The 18,222-nt window shown below is 38.1% G+C and overlaps 1 pseudogene; it reads right to left on the reverse strand.

The window, feature by feature from the left end:
* LOC100715354 (olfactory receptor 4C46-like) overlaps nt 1-17,616 on the reverse strand; it is a 49,276-nt pseudogene extending 31,660 nt beyond the window's left edge.
* Between the last annotated feature and the right edge of the window lie 606 nt (nt 17,617-18,222).

Genomic DNA, 18,222 nt, shown 5'->3' on the forward strand with positions numbered 1-18,222 from the left:
ATTGTTCTCTTTATAACAATGGGGTGTTAAGGTCCCACATCATAACTATATTGTTATTTACTTGGTTTTCCATGTCTATTAAAATTTGTCTTTCATACTTGGATGTTTCCCTGTTTGTTATATATGTATTTAAGGCTGTAATCTCTTCCTCTTCATATTTTGCTCTTACGAGTATGTAGTGACCTTCTTTATCTTTTTTAATGACTTTTGATTTGAAGTTCACATTGTCTGCAAAGAGAATAGCTACCCCTGCTTTTTCCTGGATTCTTGATGCATGGAATAGTGTTTTTCAAACTTTGACCTTTAGTCTATGAATTTCCTTTTCAGTTAAATGAGTTTCTTCTATGCAGAATTTTGTTGGATTTTGTTTCTTAATCCATTCTACCAGCCTGTTTCTTTTTATTGGTGAGTTGAGATCATTTACACTGATGAGTATAACTGATACATACTGACTTGTCACTGTCATGTTATCTTTTTTTTTTTTTTTTTTTTTTGGTCTTTTTCATTTTCATTTTCAGTACCAGGGATCGAACTCACGACTGCCTGCTTGCAAGGCAGGCACTTATGCTGCTAAACTAAATCCCCAGCCCCTAGTCATGTTATCTTTTTGTTGTTGGTTTTCTACTTTTTTTGTTTAGTGATTTGCCTTACTTAGTGGTTTCCTTCTGCTATTGTTCTTGGAACTGTAGTTATATTTATCTATTTCTAAAGTATCTCTCAGTATTCTTTGTAGTGTTGGTTTGGTGATCATGAATTTCATCAGTGGTTCTTTATTTTTCCATCAATTTCCAAAGAATGTTTTATGTGGTACATCAATCTGAGATGAAAGTTGTTTTCTTTAAGAACTTGAAATACTTCACTCCAAGTTCTTCTTGACTTCAGGATTTATGTTGAGAAGTCTGTCATTATTTTGATAGGTGATCTGTTTCTTTTCCAATAGCTTTTAGTATTATGTTCTTGTGCTGAATTTCTGAGATCCTAATTGTTTTTTTTATTTTTATTTTTATTGTGAAGGTAGTAAAATACAACAGAACAAGACAGAATAAAGTCAACTGAGACGGTGTAGTTAAATTGGTACAGAACTTTATAGCACGTTACCGGGATAAGCGTAATAGGTATTACAGTATATCTTGTTATCTTTACAATAGTTGTTTCAATTACGTATATCAAAATAAAGTGAAATACAGAACATTATAGAACTTATCAAACAAAATATTGAATAGGGCAGTCCCATTAATCAGAATAAAGCAAAACAGTAATAAAAATATATGCCTTCGAAGAGATGGTAGAAGGAAATCCCCCTAATTTTCTATAGTCAACCTCCAAAAAGGCTCAGATCTCTGGTTCCCATTTGCTAATGGGGGGCAGTGGAAGGAGGTTAGGGGAAGTGGGGTGTTTGAATTTCAGCCTGTGCCCTAGTGGGCTCACTATTGCTTAGCAGGGAGGCCGGCTGGTTGCTTGGTTTCCCAGTGTCTGAAGATCCAACAGGGCATGGATCTCAGGAGATGCTGGTGGTTTTCCTCCTGGAGGGACCATAGCCTGCCCACCGCAGCCACTTATCAGCAAGGGGAGCTGCTTGCTTGGTTTCCCAGGGCCCTAAGTTCCAACATGGCACGGGAGATCCTAATTATTATGTCTGGATGAAGATTTATTTTGGTTATGGCTAATTGGGTTCAATATGCCTCTCTTGTCTGTATATCAGATTCTTTTCTTACTTTTGGAAGATTTTCTGCTAACATTTCACTAAATAGTGTTCATTTATCATTTTATGTTGACTCCTGCCTTTTAATTTCACCTATTAGTCTTATACCATTTCTCTTTGTATCATCTTGTAGCTGAATTGTTGCTTCCTGGTTCCTTGTTAGTTTTAAGAGATCTTTTCTTTTTCATGATCATAAGCTTGCATCCTGTGTTCAAAGTCTGAGAGTCAATATTAAGCTTCATTAAAGTTTTCCATCTTTTAATGGGATTTTTAAATTTCTGTATATCCCTTTATGTCTATTTAATGCATCTACTTCAGCCTTGTAATGTTCATTCAAGGTTTCTAGCATTTTCTTATGGCCCTCTATTTTTTAAATCTGGATATTCTTTAGAAACACTCAACATTTCTTTCATAATGCTTGTCATTTCATTTTTTAACTTGAGAAATTATTTCTGAAGTCTGATTTCCTCTATAGCTTCACAGAACTATTTCTTTGTTTCAGTTGCTATTATTTCAGAAAGTTCAGTTGTGCGACTTCCACTGTCTGTCATTTCAGTGTCTCCTGGGTTTGTTCTTAGTGGTTTGAAAGACTGAGACTACATCTAACTCTTCCATTTTGTCATTTTCCTTGGGGACTTGTGTGGCTGGTCAAGCACCCTTTTGATGGATTTCACTGGTATGCTGTGCCAAGTAGAGCTTCAATCCACTAATATCCCTGTTGCTAGCCATGGCATATCCCTAAACTATGGCACCAGAGCCTTGTGTTCTGATAACTGTAAAGCTGGATAGGCATTCCCCAGATGGACTGAAAAGAGACACTGTGCTGGCCAGGCTCAGATCTTCCATGCGGCTAGCAAGGACACATCCACAGAGCATGTTGTGGGATACTTGTGCCTGGGTAGGTAGCGTGTAGAACCTCCACAGCTCATGTAGCTAGCCTGGATGCACCAACAAAGAGTGGTACCTACTTCAAGGAATTCAGAGCCTCTGGTCCATATGGCTAGCCTGTGCACACCACTGGTGTATATTCACCCCTTTAAATTCTTTACTCATTCACATAGTTATCTATGGGACACTGCATGCAAGGCCTTCATAACACTGAAGAACTAAACATATTCAGACAAATTCAGCATAGGTGAAGCAGTGCCAAGATAAGGGAGCAAAAAGAAAGAAGTAACCATTACTCTCATTTTGGAACATTCCTTTCAGGTAGCATCAGAAATTCAATCAATATTGGATTGAAATTAATGAGCTGAATTAACAGATATGAGAGTTGTTACAGTTTCATCTGACACAGATTCGGATTTCAAACAAGAGCCTCCTCTACAACTAACCCTGCAGAGCGATGTTTACCTAATTGAATTCTTGCAAGAATCAGGTAAACTACAGCCCATTCCCCAGTGCACAGTACTCTTCTCACATTACATTGGAAGTTTTCATGTCACCTGGTAGTCAGCTACTCTTTCCTGAGAAAACCCAAACCTTGACCCTCTAGGGATTTTTCATGGGAAGAAACCGATTCAGAGTCAATTACTTCATTTGAAACTGTTCCAAGTATTTAATAAATGAAACTATTAATACATACTATCATAGACTGTGTCTGCACATATAAATGGAGAAATTGCCTTCCTGTTAGAATGACCTGAGAGTTAACTGAAAACTCATATTCTGCCCAAGTTTGTGAAGGTGTTTAGCTGGCTTCTAGACCTCAATGCATCATACTTTCTTGCTATAGTATCGTCACTTATAGAAATTGGTGGAAGTACTCAATTTCCTGGGGTGAGATTGGGAAAATATTTTAAAACCCTAATAAACAGGCCTCAGGAAAACAGTCATTTGGATGGCTACAAATGTAATAGTACTGCTTCTACTTGTGAGAAACATCTGTCATCAACATTCCCAAGAAACTGAATTGCATCCATTGCCTTGATATGTACATGGTTTATTCACCAGGTACAGTGATGTTACTGTAAATCATGAAAGTGAAATCCTTTCCAGTTGTGTGGTGATAACTGAGCAAAAAGAGAAAATTTCACTAAAGTGATTTTTGTGTTGTTAAACTGTTGTTTGTTTTTGCCTTTAAAAATTGGATTGAATCAATTAATTTACACTAATTTGGTAATTTTTAAATAATTTCACAGTGTTAGAATTTTTATGAAGATATTTTCTGAGTAAGTGAGAATATTCAAATACATTTATATAATATGTATTGGATTAATTGAATATTTTTATACTTCTAAAAGGCTGAGATAATGGGAAGCTATTGTACTATAACCACTTTTACTATTTCTGAATCTCCTGGTCAGACATATGCTGCCATATGTTCTATGAGAACACACAGGCATATGGGGTACTTGTATTCACTGTCCACAAAAATTCATTGATGTCCTGGGCCAAGGACAAGATTCACAATTTGACTCTTGAAATTTTAATCTCTGTTATTCATGAAGTAACAGGGAAAGGAAGCCAGTTCAATATTCCTTTTTTACACAGAAATCCAATAAATGTCTTCAAGATCCTATATTTTCACAGGAAGTATCTGCTTTGGAAGATTAAACTTTTAAAAGATAGAAAATTAATCAGAATATGAAAAATATTTGTTTTTCATGCTAAAATCTGATAGATACTTAACTTCCATTTTTATCAGATAACAAGTTGAATATTATATATGTATAATATATACGAATTAGAGAATTTTAGTGTACATGTCATACCAGCTATGTTAATGGTATATGTGAACAAATGTCTATTTTGTGCTGGAAGTTTGAGAAGGGCTTCTGTATGTTAATCTAATATTATCTCAGCAGACATGATAATAAATGCACAGAGAAACCCATGGTTAAAGAAATATTTTATCCTGTGATTTAAATTTGTTTTCTTTTAGGAAACATGCTGTTAAATATTTGTCAAATTAAACTCTGTGGTATACAGTATAGTATACTCTATTTTACTCTATGATGCAAATGATGAAACTTCCCATTGGCTCTAATCTCATTAAGTCTAGCATTGATAATTAATCAGAATAAAATCAGTAAAGATTGACAGAAATAAGACATGAAACAAGAACTGGATGTTGATGACCTTATTCCCTTGTATTCTTTTTTTTTATTTATTTTTTTATTTAAGGAGAAAAGAAAAAAAAGTGAAAGGGTACAAGTTATACAGATTTACAGAAGAAAAAAATGAACAGTAGGAAATCACTAGTTAATGGATTACATATTGCCTTCTTAAAAATAATTGTTCAAGTCACAAAATTAAAGCTTGTAGAGTGGACATTCCAACAATGATACTGCAAACAGTTCTGTTCAATGATCCAATAAAACTCTGTGATATCATTTTCTATCTTATACACTTAAATATACATGCAGTTATATCGTTTAGAGCACTTTCTTTTCCTCTCTTTTGTACAATGACTATTACACATTTTGGGTTTCATTGCTCCCACGGTTCTTATTGCTTTTTTGGAAGAGAGTAAAACCAAATGAGACATAACAGGACAGAATCGGTCAAGTCAAAAGGGTGGACATAATAGATAATATAAAAACATAATACAAGGTGATCATCAATGGTTACCATAATGCCTCCCGCTATCTCTAATAGAATTGCCTATATCATTAGTTATAATACAATTGAACAAAATAGTAAAAAACAAAACCGACAAAACCAAAACATTGGAGACATTGTAGATCTTCAAAAGTAGATAAAAGTCAACGAGAATGGGCGTTATAATGAATCTCATTAAGGCACACCTGCTTAAGAATACAAGGGAATACCTTGAAGTTGTACTCAAGGACTTCAAGGTATTCCCTTGTATTCTTAAGCAGGTGTGCCTTTGTGTCTACAGCTTCAACACCTATAGATCTTCTAACTCAGACCAGAGGAGGACTGCAAAATGGTTGCAGTAAGGTTCCCATTTCATTCTTGCAGTAAGGTTCACCCACAGCTGGCTTCTAAAGACAACTCAGATTCTTTGTGAGCATTGCCTTCCACTATCATATTCATTTTTAAATAACATTTAAAAGAAAAAATTATTAAGTATACAAATTACTATGATATCTTTACTGTCCTCTTGTTTCCTATTACACAAAATACATTTGTTCACAGGTAATTATTGCTGACACACACAGTGATATAGATATTTCCTAAGACATTGACTTTTAGTCCTGAAGTCATTTATGTGTTATGATTGTGCTATTCTTTAAATCATGGAATATGTCAACAATTCTTATTAGATGAACAGCTATCTGGCTTTTTTATTTTGATCCAATGCACACAAAATCATTGAGTGCCAATAACAGCCATCATGTAGATTTCAGTCGTTGTATACATTCTTTACATGCAATAATAATACTTAAAAAAATAAGATGAATCAACTTTCCTGTGGTTAAATGATGAATTTGAAGTAAACCAAGATTTTACTCCTTGCCCAACATCACCTAGAGAGCAAACGAATGAACCTGACATTGCAACACAAGCGCTGAAGCTCACTGTCCACTTTGCTCATTAGTGTGCTGTGCTGTGTCTCCAGGGAGATCTCGGGTCCTGTGCAGGTGCACACTTGATGTGGAACTCAGAGTCACGATCTGGTCAGTGTAGTTACCTAATCATACTTCTTTCTGGATAGTATTTTTAACATGCAATTATGAGGCAAAAAATGATATTGTGCTATGTAAATATGAAAAAAGAGTAAAATGCCAACAGAACACAAAAATACAGTGGAACTACTGTTGTATACCTTTGGACTGGAAAAGATTCTGAGGTTATCTGAATTCTTCTCTTTTTTAATGTGCAAAGTGAGACATATTCATGCTTGTAGTTAGTAAAATGACAAGAACTCCTGCCTTCTCATACTCAGGATATACTTTCCATTGAGAACAGGATTTTCTTTTATCTGCACTGTGAACTTCTATTTCTGAATACTATTAGTTCTAAGAAACATTCTGTATAAAACAATGGTGGGTGTTCACTATTTATCAGTTTCTGTTTTCATCCTCTTTCATTACTGAGCTCATGCCAAGTGTTTGGAAAAAATGGATACTAACTGATAATGATAGTTGATGACACTTAAGGATTAGATCAATTCTTCTAGAAAAGATATATTGAAAAGCATGCTAGTGTAGGCAAATATATTAGAAATTGGTCTAGGCAAGAATGAAATGGGTATAATTCTAGCTTCCAAACAGTTGACACATATTGGGGTAAAGCAATTCCTCCAGTACGTAATGTGTTAATAATTTTGTAATTATCTGATAATAATTTTTGAAATTTTGTGAGAGATTCATGCAGATGGAAAAACTCCTGAAATGTGCAAGGGATCTGTCTTGCATTGCAACAGCATAGTGCTGAGCTGGATGCCCCAGGAGAGGTGTTAGTTTTGGAGTTGAACACATAATGTGATAAATTGCTCCCCCCAAATATTACCAATTTGGAAACACATTTTCCTACCTTATATATTTAAGGCTCATTTCCATGTCTAGAAGCTTATGTGGTTTGAAATTAAAAACCCATTTCTGTCATTTGTGGATTTTGTGCCAAGAAATAACATTTAAAAGAAAAAGTTATAAATATGTGGATGACTGTGATTTCTTCACTTTCCTCTTCAGAGACTGCTAGATAGAAACTGTTACAGGCCCAGCAAAATCATCCTAGGGAAATAAAAAACATCCCTAAAAGAAGGCCTTTTGAGCTATTCTGAGTTTTATTCCTTTCCCACCACAGTGTCTACACAATCCTGAGGGTTCAGTTTGCTTAGAGTTTTATGTGCACAATGATTTAGGATGACATAGAATGCTTCCAGCATGGAACCTCCTCTGTGACTTTTTAGGTAAGAGCAGTAGCCAAGATACCCCTGGACACAGAGCTTACCTGTGCTGGCAGAACAGTAACAGCCTGTCTGTTCTGGAACTGCTTCAGAGTCTTTCCTCCTCTGTCTACCACTGTGACACACTGTGCCACTGATCACACAGTACGTGTTCTGGATCCCTAAGCAAGGCAGTGTACTTGTTCTTTCTTTTCCAACAGATTCATAGCCCAAATTAATCTTAAAGTGGTTTCCTGTCTCTTAGTTTCTTTACTGCTCTGAGTAAAGAAATTATTTGCTGGCTTTCTTCTGTGTATGAGAAGGCAAATATAATAGGTGGGCACCAGATGATGATTGCTAGACTTGGAAACAATCACAGTTTCAATCACCTAGCTGTCACTCTAACAGGCAGTTTATTCCCTGAGGGTTTAGGCATTTTACCAGATGACTTTTTGCTTGCATCTGAGATGTCAGCAGCACTGGAATCAAGCACTTCTTTTACTAAAAAAACCCTTTTACTGCAATTCATCTGGTGAGCTTCTCCTTCAAGTTTCTTTTGCATTAGATTCTTTGTTTTCTCCCTGTTTCTGAGGATCTGTATGTCTTGGTGTACAAACTCTGACCATCACTTGAGCACTTTTATCTCTGGTCAATCACAATTCTCTCTTAAATTGGATATTTTGAAAATGAACCAATAATGATGCTAAATTTATCAAGTGCATGAGGTAATTGATGGGTTCATAAGCTTTGTTGACTTATTAAACTATTAAGTAGTGTAAACTAATTGCATGAAGCAGGTCAGTAGGATGTGGCTTAGAAGATTATGCTTTCTCAGGTGCCTTTCTTGCTCTTTTCCAATTTTTCTGCTTTCTGGGTGATCAATGATTCTTTGCCATGCAATTTCTGCTTTGGTGCCAATAAACCAGATACTGAAACCTATGAAACTATGAGTCCAGGTAAATCTTTCTGCTTTTAAGTTGTATGTGTCAGGTATTTTGTTTCAGTGACAGAATTGTGATTAATAGAGTAGTGACTTACTCCATATTTCCTAGGTTTCTGGTAAATGATTTCCTGTGGACCATTGCCATCACAAGATTTAAATATTTAGTTTTGAGACAAGCACAAAAAGTCTAATAAAGAAGGACCAGAAATATACAAATTTGACCTCATATAAAAGGTGAAAACTTTTTTGATAGACTTGGAAAAGGTCTTTCTGATTTCTAAAATGCTCCTGTGGTGATCAACTTGCAACACCCAATTGAACTGAATCAAAGAACTGAATCAAAGAGCTCAACAGAAATGAGGCAGAGAAAGTTGGATGGTAGGAACAGCTATTTTGGAGAAAACAAGACATCATAATAGGTAGTGCTGATTTAATATCCTCTTGTTTTGAAGTCCCATCAAGCTTTTGTTCTTCTGTCTCTGTCGGTTTTAATGTGTTGTATCTTATTGGATTTTATTATATGTGATAATATAAAAAAACTTTTATAGACAAGCAGATTATACAGAAACCATTGTTCATTTTCTGTTAGTTGTTTCTAAATATCCTGTAATACTGTCATTCTCTTGAACGGTTTTACAATGTCTTGATATGTTTGATGCTACAGTATACGAAGTTATACCCAAAAATTTTAAGGGAAGAGACACTATGGTAACTACTATTATGTCGAGATTATCTTGTGGTGAAACACTATTTTGCTTAAATGGCTATGTTTTGACCTGCACTGTTTTGTTGTTATGCCCTCTTTTTAATTTCAATCTACTTTTTATTATCTACTTTTTTATTTTTATCCTTTTAATTAAGGGAAAAATAAATAAAAAATAGCAGGATATATTATAGTCACCCACTTTGAGTTCCTATTATCTTGATTTGAAACTCTGTATTGCTCTCAACATCTTGTTTTGACTGATTTTCCTCTATTCTGTTATGCTTGATAGTACCAAGTTTGAAAGTATAGGCAACAACCATGAAGACAATAAAATTCATTGTGATGCCCATTCTGGTTGACTATTATCTTCTTTTGAAGTCCTCTAATGTCTCCAATGTTTTGGTTTTATTGGTCTTATTCTTTACTGTTTTGTTCAATTTTATTATAACTGATGATATAGGCAATTCTTTTTAAGATAACAAGAGGCATTATGGTAACCATTGTTGATCACCTTGTATTTTGTTTTTACATTATGTATTATGTCCACCCTTTTGATTTGACTGACTCTGTCCTGGTATGTCACATTTGGTTTTACTTTCTTCAGAAAAAAAAAGTAATAAGAACTGTGGGAGTAATAAAACCCAAAATGTGTAATTGTCATTGTACAAAATAAAGGAAAACAAAGTTCTCTAAAAGATATAACTGCATATATATTTAAGTGTATAAGATAGATAACCATATTACTGAGTTTTGTTGGATCATTGAACAGAACTGTTTGCAGTCTCACTGTTTGAAAGTCCCCTCTATATGCTTTAATTTTGTAACTTCAACAACTATTTATAAGATGACAATATGTAATTAACTAGTGATTTCCTACTGTTTATTTTTTCTGAAATTCTGTATAACTTGTACCCTCGTTCTGTTTTTTTTCTTTTTCATCCTTAAATAAAATAAAAAAAAAGTGGTTGTGGGTGTGGAAGGCCCACCTAATGACTGTTGCTAATAGCATAAGGAAAGAGAAAAGGAGGCAAAGATTGTGTTGATCTCATGGAGAAGTTAATCACCTTGGTTTTCCTTATATAAAGTCAGTTCTGCTCATCGTTGGATGATTTGGGGCTTTTGCTGTCACTAAAGATTGCTGTGGTTATCTTTGGGGATGCTCTTGTTCTTACCTTGAACATCACTTCCTGGGTTCAGTGTAGGTACCTCAGTCTACATGCACAGGCAATTCTCCTTGTTGATACAGACTTTCTAGCTTGTATCACTGACCTTTTGGCTTTCCTAGTGCAGATCCATGGTACAGACTTGCATGAGACATTGACCTGGTTTCCAGACCTCCAACTAGACTCATGGAAGACATTGTTGTGGGCTCTGGGCTTTTACCTGGACTCATGAAATACATTATTATGGAGTACAGGTCCTCAAGTGTATTCTTCTAGTCTTTAGTTTGTTGACATATCTTCCACAACCTCTTAAATTGACTTTTTAGGTAACTATAATAAAATAGTCCTATAAATTCTATGTCCTCTATTGAATCTTCCATTGCAAACCTTGACTAACACAGTTCTCAAGGCATGTACCTTCTTGTCGATTTACAGTCTATCACTTCTCTATAACTTCATCAGCAACCACAGTTCTTTTGGACCCAAATTTACAGCTCATCTTTATATGATTTTCAAATTTTTCTTCTCTGCTCTTTGCCCATGAGTGTCTTTACTAATCTGGTTAAAAATAGCCAGCTGTAGTCATGTCACAACCTGAATATCAGGCCCTCTTCAAAATATTTCCATCAGATTAATTATTCTACTGCCATTATTTCAGTCTTCTATAAAGTCTCAAGATATGTGAAAAATATGGATGAATAGTCTGCTAGTATATAACACACATGACTTCCAGTCAAACTGCCAATGGAGTCTTTGTAACTAATAAAAACATCTTGATCTTGGCCTTTATTGTCTGAACTTCTATCCTCATCCTGGTTTCCTGAGACCAACTCTGAATCACCCGTCAGTCTCTTATTATGTGTTCTAGGGTTTCTTTAGCCACCATCTCCAAATTTTGTAAACTCATCTATAAACAAGTTCCAAACTGTTCTAAACCATTTGATCAACTATACACTGCAATGACTTCACTTTTCTGGTACCAGGTACCAATTTTATGTGTTAGTCACTTTTTCCATGATTGATCACAATTCCTGACATCTACAAGACAAAGAAGAAGAGGTTTCATTTGGCTCATGATTTTTAGGGGACACAGTCCGTCTTTCTGAGTTAAAAGTAGAAGTGAGTTAAAAGTAGAAATTGTATGATTGAGAAAAGCTGTTTGGTTCATGTTAACTGGAAAGCAGAGCAAGGAACAGTTCCAGAGAAGGATAGGGGACAGGCACACACATGGTCACATCTACATCATGATCCCAGACACATCCAGACTTGGGTTACACTCATTCCTGCGTGGATCCAGAAGCCACAAAGTTGACTTTTCTCTATTATGTCCCCTCTAAGATGGTCTGCTAAGAGAGTAATATCCAAAATATGTGATGGATTCTCAAAAATTAAAGGCAAACAAAGAATGATTTAAATAAAATAATGGCACAAAGGGTTTCACTGACATTTTTCCTAAGGCAGTTTAAAAATGACAAACAGGTATATAAAAAAGGAAATGCAAATCAAAGCTACATTATATATCACTCCTTGCAAGTATGAGTGATTACTATCAAAAGATTAAAGATAAAATGATTTGGGGAGAATATAGAGAAACGGGAAATCTTCAGTTATATTGATAGAAACAAAAATTAGAATAGCATGATGATGAAGTATGTCAGATTTACTCAAACCATAAAAATGAAATAAGAAAAATACTGCTACAGGATGCAGAAATCCCAGTCCCACACAGACACTCAAAGAAAATGAAGTTTGTCAAAGAGTCATCTGCAATTCCATTTTAGTTGAGCAATACTCACTATAGCTATAAAAAGTAGGAAAAAATTCTCTGAGCATACACTAACAAATGTAAAAAGAAAATGTGGAGTATGTACAAAATGGAATATTATTCAGACCCTAAAAATAAAATTCTTTTCAATTTTTAAGTGTTTGGATGGAAAGGATCTTCAAAATTAACATCATAAAGAAATAACAAGTGTTGTCAGAGGTAATGCATTATCAGACTTAAATATTATGTAATATGTGTATGTATCAAAGCATAACATGTACCCAATTAATAGACTCATGTCAAAATATGTATATATAAGTAAAAGAAATGAAATGTACAAAGAAATTGAATGGACATATCTTCGAACAGATAACCCAGTCACAAGGAAGTCCATGAATGCTTTATTTTTTAAAATTTCATTTAAAGAAAGACTAAACAAAACAAAAAGTAGGGAGAAATAATATATATGTTCAGAGAAAAAATAAACAATAAGAAATATCACTAGTTGATGTTTACATATTGTCGTTTTACAAATAGTTGTTCAAGATACAAAAATGGAACTTGTAAAGTGGGAATTCAAACAGTGAGACTGCAAACAGCTCTGTTCCGCCGTCCAACAAAAACTTAGTAATATGGTTGTCAATCCTATACACTTAAACATACATGCAGTTATCCATTTATGTTTAGATTAAACAAACTAAAGCAGCTTAAAATCATTATGAACAAAGAATAATAGTATTGCTGGATTTTACATCATGACACTCCATGGTCAGCACTGGGTACTGTAGTGTCTTTTTTAAAAACTTAATTTAAAGAAAGACTAAACAAAACAGAAAATGGGTAGAAATAATACATAATTTCAAAGAAAAAAATTAACAGTAAGAAATCACTAGTTGATGATTGCAGATTGTCTTCTTACAAATAGTTATTCAAGATACTAAAATGGAGCTTATAAAGTGGGGATTCAAATAGTGAGATTGCAACCAGTTCTGTTCAACTATCCAACAAAAACTTAGAAATATGTTTATCAATCCTATACACTTAAACATACATGCAGTTATCCATACCTTCAATTATGTTGAGATTGAACAAACTCAAGCAGGCTAATATCACTCTGAACAAAGAATAATACTATTGCTGGGTTTCACATTATGACACTCCAGGATCAGCACTGGGTATTTTAGTGTCTCTTTTTCTTCAGAGTATCTGTTCATTTCATTATGTGTCATATGATCAGTTCTCATAAACTGCTTATAGATTCTACACATGCATGAGTCTTAACATGTATGTCTATCCTTTCTATTTTAGAGGGAGAAATAAAACAAAGCATGGCAAAACAAAACATATTCCTATAAACACATGAAATGAAATAAACATATAAGACCATTGTACAAATCGTTCTACCGTAGTTCCTGTGTTGTCTCTTGCTATCTCCAATAGAATTGGCTATATCATCAGACATAGTATAATTGAATATGTCATACATAATATTAATAAAAACACAACTTTATATATATAGTATAGAACTTCAAAAACTGGCAGTTATCAAACCAGAATGTGTATCGTTGAGTCTTGTCCTCTTCAGTGTAGTTGCCTATATTTTCAGACTTCATACTATCAATCATATCAGTTTTATTAATAAAATATTCTCTGCTTCATTTCTGTTATGCTCTTTTTTGCCATCAGTTGTCTGCTTATCTTTTTCACTCTGATTTCTGCTCCATTCATTGAGGCCTCTCTGCCACTGTTCCTGGAATCCTAGTACTTTTGTCTCTCTCTAGAATGCCCTGGAGTATTCTCTGTAGAGTTGGATTGGTGGTTGCAAATTTCCCAAGTTCCTCTTTGTCTTGGAAGCATCTTGTTTCTCCATTAATTTCTAGAGACAGTTTTTCAGGATGTATCAGTCTGAGATGAAGGTTATTTTCCTTCAGGGCTTGGAATATTTCACTCCAGCCTCTTCTATTGGTCCCAGTTCTGAGGTCCCTCCTGTGTAAAGCTGCTCAGTCCCTTGGGCAGAGTTGATGTCTCTCAGTGTCATACCTTGTGCTCTGTCTTTAGCCCTTCTTACCACCTTATGCCTCCTTTTTTTTTTTGGACACCAGGAATTGAACACAGGACCTTGTGCTTGTCAAACAGGCACTGTGCTGCTGAGCTAAATCCCCTGTGTCTCCTTTGGACCGAAAGGCTAAGAGTATGCACCGTGAATCTTGGGTTTGTGCCTATGAGCATGGTGCCTGTTGGGGACACTCGGCAAATGTTGGATGGATGAATGAGTGAGTGAATGAATGAGTGAATGGATACAAACCCCAATTGCCAATTATTTTCAAGCCTTATTTTGCCAAAGAATTCCATGGGGAGCTTGCTGGAGTCAGGTTCCTAAGCTCAGCCCCTGCATTGGTTCCCAAACAGGGGGTGGGACCACGGAACCTGAGAGTCCCTGCCCTGGTGCTTTCAATACAGGTGGCCTGCTGGCCACACTTGTAGCTGCTCCAGCTGGCACAGGTGCCAGGCTTCCTGGAATAAAGACAGGAAGCAAACATTAAAAATTAGCTCTGCATTCATCTGCTTATGTGGAGCCGCTCAGCTCTTACCCCTTCCTAAGCCTTGTTGATACCATTCATAGTTCAGCACGCGTGTTGGTGGGATATCCGAAGCCACAGTGCAAGTGGGGACATTTTTCTTTGCACATTGGGGAACAAATAAAAAAAAAGTCCCGATACTTTATTTTTTTTAGTTTTCTGAGACAGGGTTGCCCTAGGTAGTTCAGGCTGGCCTTTAACTCTCAACAGTCGTCCTGCCTCAGCCTCCGAGTACTGTGATGACAGGCATGCCTCACAACATGCAGTTACTTAATTTGTTAAAACATAGAAGAGTAGAGAATTCCCTCTTTGATTCCAAATACAGTGTCCCCAAGAGCTCCTGCCAGCAGGACCTTCCAAAACTTCTTATCTTTAATAAAAATCAGGTGTCACCATTGACCCCCGAAGGCCATGGTGACATGTTAGTCTGAGACTGGGACATTGGGGTCTGAAATCCGTGCTTGTGTGTTGTCACTTGGGACCTCACTGTCTCTCCGGACAAAACAGTCATGCAGCCTGGGCATTTCACCCAGATCTTCCATGGCTGGGATCCCATTTCCTGGCAAGTCTAAGTGGAATTGGAATTCCACTTGCCACTAAGTGGCAAGTGGAATTTGGGGGATCCTGGTGGTGAAAGGCAGAAGAGCATGGGATGTGGTTTCCATGGAGCTGCTCAAAGCCAAGATTTGCACGGCCTGTTTTGTGGGTTGACTGTGGTGGGTGTCTTGAGGTTGCTGTGTAGCCTTGGGATATTCGGAGTCCATGGAAGTCCTTTCTCATAATGCTGCCCTGAGGCTAGGCTTTGAGTTAGTCTTTGGGTCGAGAGAACCTGGGGTCCAGGACTTTATGGCCTCTCCCTTACCCCGGCATCCATAGGTCCTGGGGCGCCTCCATGCCTTGGAGTGGGGCCCAGCTGGGCTGCAGTGGTGGTGGCAGGAGCTGAGGCCTGCGCTCCCTGAGGAGGTCCGAGGCTTAGAATCAGTTGTGTCTTTTAAAAAACTTACTCATTTTGGACTTGTCTGTGGAAGCAATTAGGGAAGTCACAGGACCGTTTCTGGTCTCCTTTTCTGTCCAGTGTCTATTGAGAAAACTCGAAAACAGCTGATCGGAACGGAGGGTGGTTTGAGCACAAACAGATCCCCTTGTCTCTGTGGTGGCCCCCGGACAATCTGCCTTTTAGTCAAGCTGCAGCCCATGGAAGGAAATGAAAAAGTGTTTTATTAGATGGTGAAGAAAGATGAACTGGACTTCGGAGACTTGCAGAATTTTAGCTTTTTCTTGTTCTTGAAAATTTGGGGAGAAGGTGACTTTTGCTATAATGCAATTTATTTGTACAATGTCGTAATTATTGTTAATAAATCATAATGATCTGGTTTTTGGAGACAGGGTCTCACTGCATCATCTAGGCTGGCCTTGAACTCCCTATGTAGCCCAGGCTGGCCTCAAACTTATGGTGATCTTTTTGCCTTAGCCTCTTGAGTCCTGAAATGATAGGTGTGCACCTGGCTTGACCTAGTGATTTAGTGACCTAGTGGTCCTCAGAACACTGGAGCCAGGTCCAGACCACAGGGCCCAGCCTCAGAGCTGTTGGAGGCCCACACTTGAAGTTCTGTACAGGAATCCTGTGACTCGGCAAGGTCAGCATACTACAGCCTATATGTGCATCCAGCCATCTGCCTGCTTTTGGATGGCCTGTGAGCTAACAAGGGATCTTACAGTATTATTTATTTGCATTTTAAAGTTTATCTCAAAGCCTGGCTTGATGGCACACACTTTTATCTCAGCCTTTAGAAGGCTGAGGCAGGAGGATCCCTGTGAGTTCAAGGGCCCTGATCTATATAATGTCCAAGACTGGTCTGGAATAAATAATGAGACCCTATCAAAAAGGTTTTCATTTTTAATTTCATAGTCTTTTGAGATAAAGTCTTGCTCTGTTGCCCAGTCTGACCATGAATTTACTCCTGGACTCAAGTGATCCTCTTGCTTCCGCCTCTTGAATAGCCAACACTACAGACATCTGTCATGGTGCTGGGCTTACAGTTTTAGATGGGTGAAAAAAATGCAAACAGTGATATTTCATGGGTGGTGAAATGGTAGGAACACACATTCCGTGCTTAGGAACACTGCCATTGCACTTATGTAGAGATTGCGGCCTTCAACTCATGATGAACCTCCTGCCTCAGCCTCCCAAGTGTAGGATGACAGGTGTGCACTCCCCACCCCCTGGCTTGACACCCATTACAACAGGTCCCTTGGCCCTGTGCTTGTTGGTTGGCAGTGTCAGGGCGACGCCTGCCTGAGGCTGTGTCCTAGGCCCTGGCCTGTGCTGCTTGACCCTGCACCAAGCCTCCAGGGTCCACGGTTGCCAGTGCCAGCCCATCCGCTGTTTTGTAACAGTGTGCTGAGGTCGGGTGACTCACAGGGGACTAAGGTGGGCCTCACGTTGGACGCACTCACACCACAGCCGGAGGAGGGAAGCAGGCCGCTGTGGCCCCCACACTGTGCTGATGCCATGTGCCGGCTCCATCCAGCCTGGCCTGAGTACCTGTCCCCTGTCCTCCGTTCTTCAGCATAGTGGCCTTGTAGTGGTGTGGTGAGCACTGGAGTTGGCAGTGCTGGGGGCCTGGAGGATGTGCACCCCGGCTTTGTGCTGCGCCAGAGCACGGCCACGTGGCCCTGGCTGGGTGAGGTCTGTGAAGCACAGAGCTGTGACTCCAGGGTAGGCCTGGTGTTCTATCCTCAGCTGGGACGGATGTGGAGCTGAGGCAGGAAGCTTCGGTGCGTGGGTGTCCCTAGCTGGGCAGGTAGCCATGCACTTGGCAGCCCCAGCTGGCTATGGGTACAAAGCAGGTGCAGGACGCAGGTCTGAGGTGTGTGTCTCACCCTTCCAGGAGCCTCAGGAATGGGTGGTGGTGGCAGCATAGCCAGGGATAGTCGAGAAGTGAGGGGTGGGCACATGGTTCACATCAGCAGTGGCTCCAAGTCACTTCCCACGAGAGAAACTGAGGATGTGAACAGTTCCTGAGTGGTTGCCTCTTCCCCCCACCCAGTGCTTCGGTGTGGGCACACTGATCAGAGGTCACCAGCCTGGATGTCTCGGGGCGGCTTGGGAGAGTCAGGCTGCCTCTGTGTCCTCCCTGAGCGCCTTTGACAGAGGGAGCCAGCTGTGTGACTGCTATGTTGCTTGGCAATGGCCACTTGTCCTCAGCACTGGGTGACAGTCATGAGTGGCTGGGAACATGAGCGCTCAGCCCACAGACAGCAAGGCTGACACTCGGATCCAATTAATGGCTTGTTTATGGCCAATAAGAAAGCCAAATTGTTATTTTTTATTTATTAATTTTTTTGAGACAGCATCTTGCTCTGTAATTCAGGCTGGCTTCTTGAACTTGTTTATGTAGCCAGGCTGTCCTTGAACTCATGGTGATTGTCCTGCATACCTGGCAAGAAAGCCAAACTAAAAAATACTTTCTGTACTTTTTTAAATTGAGTTTTTTTATTTTGATAAGCCAAAATCATATTTTAAAAATGCTAGGCAGCTGGGCATAGTGGTGCATGCCTGTA

The sequence above is a fragment of the Cavia porcellus genome, unplaced genomic scaffold (assembly GCF_034190915.1).
Source record: "Cavia porcellus strain 051 isolate PalLab524CR breed Dunkin Hartley unplaced genomic scaffold, mCavPor4.1 scaffold_9, whole genome shotgun sequence".
In the NCBI taxonomy this organism is placed as follows: domain Eukaryota; kingdom Metazoa; phylum Chordata; class Mammalia; order Rodentia; family Caviidae; genus Cavia; species Cavia porcellus.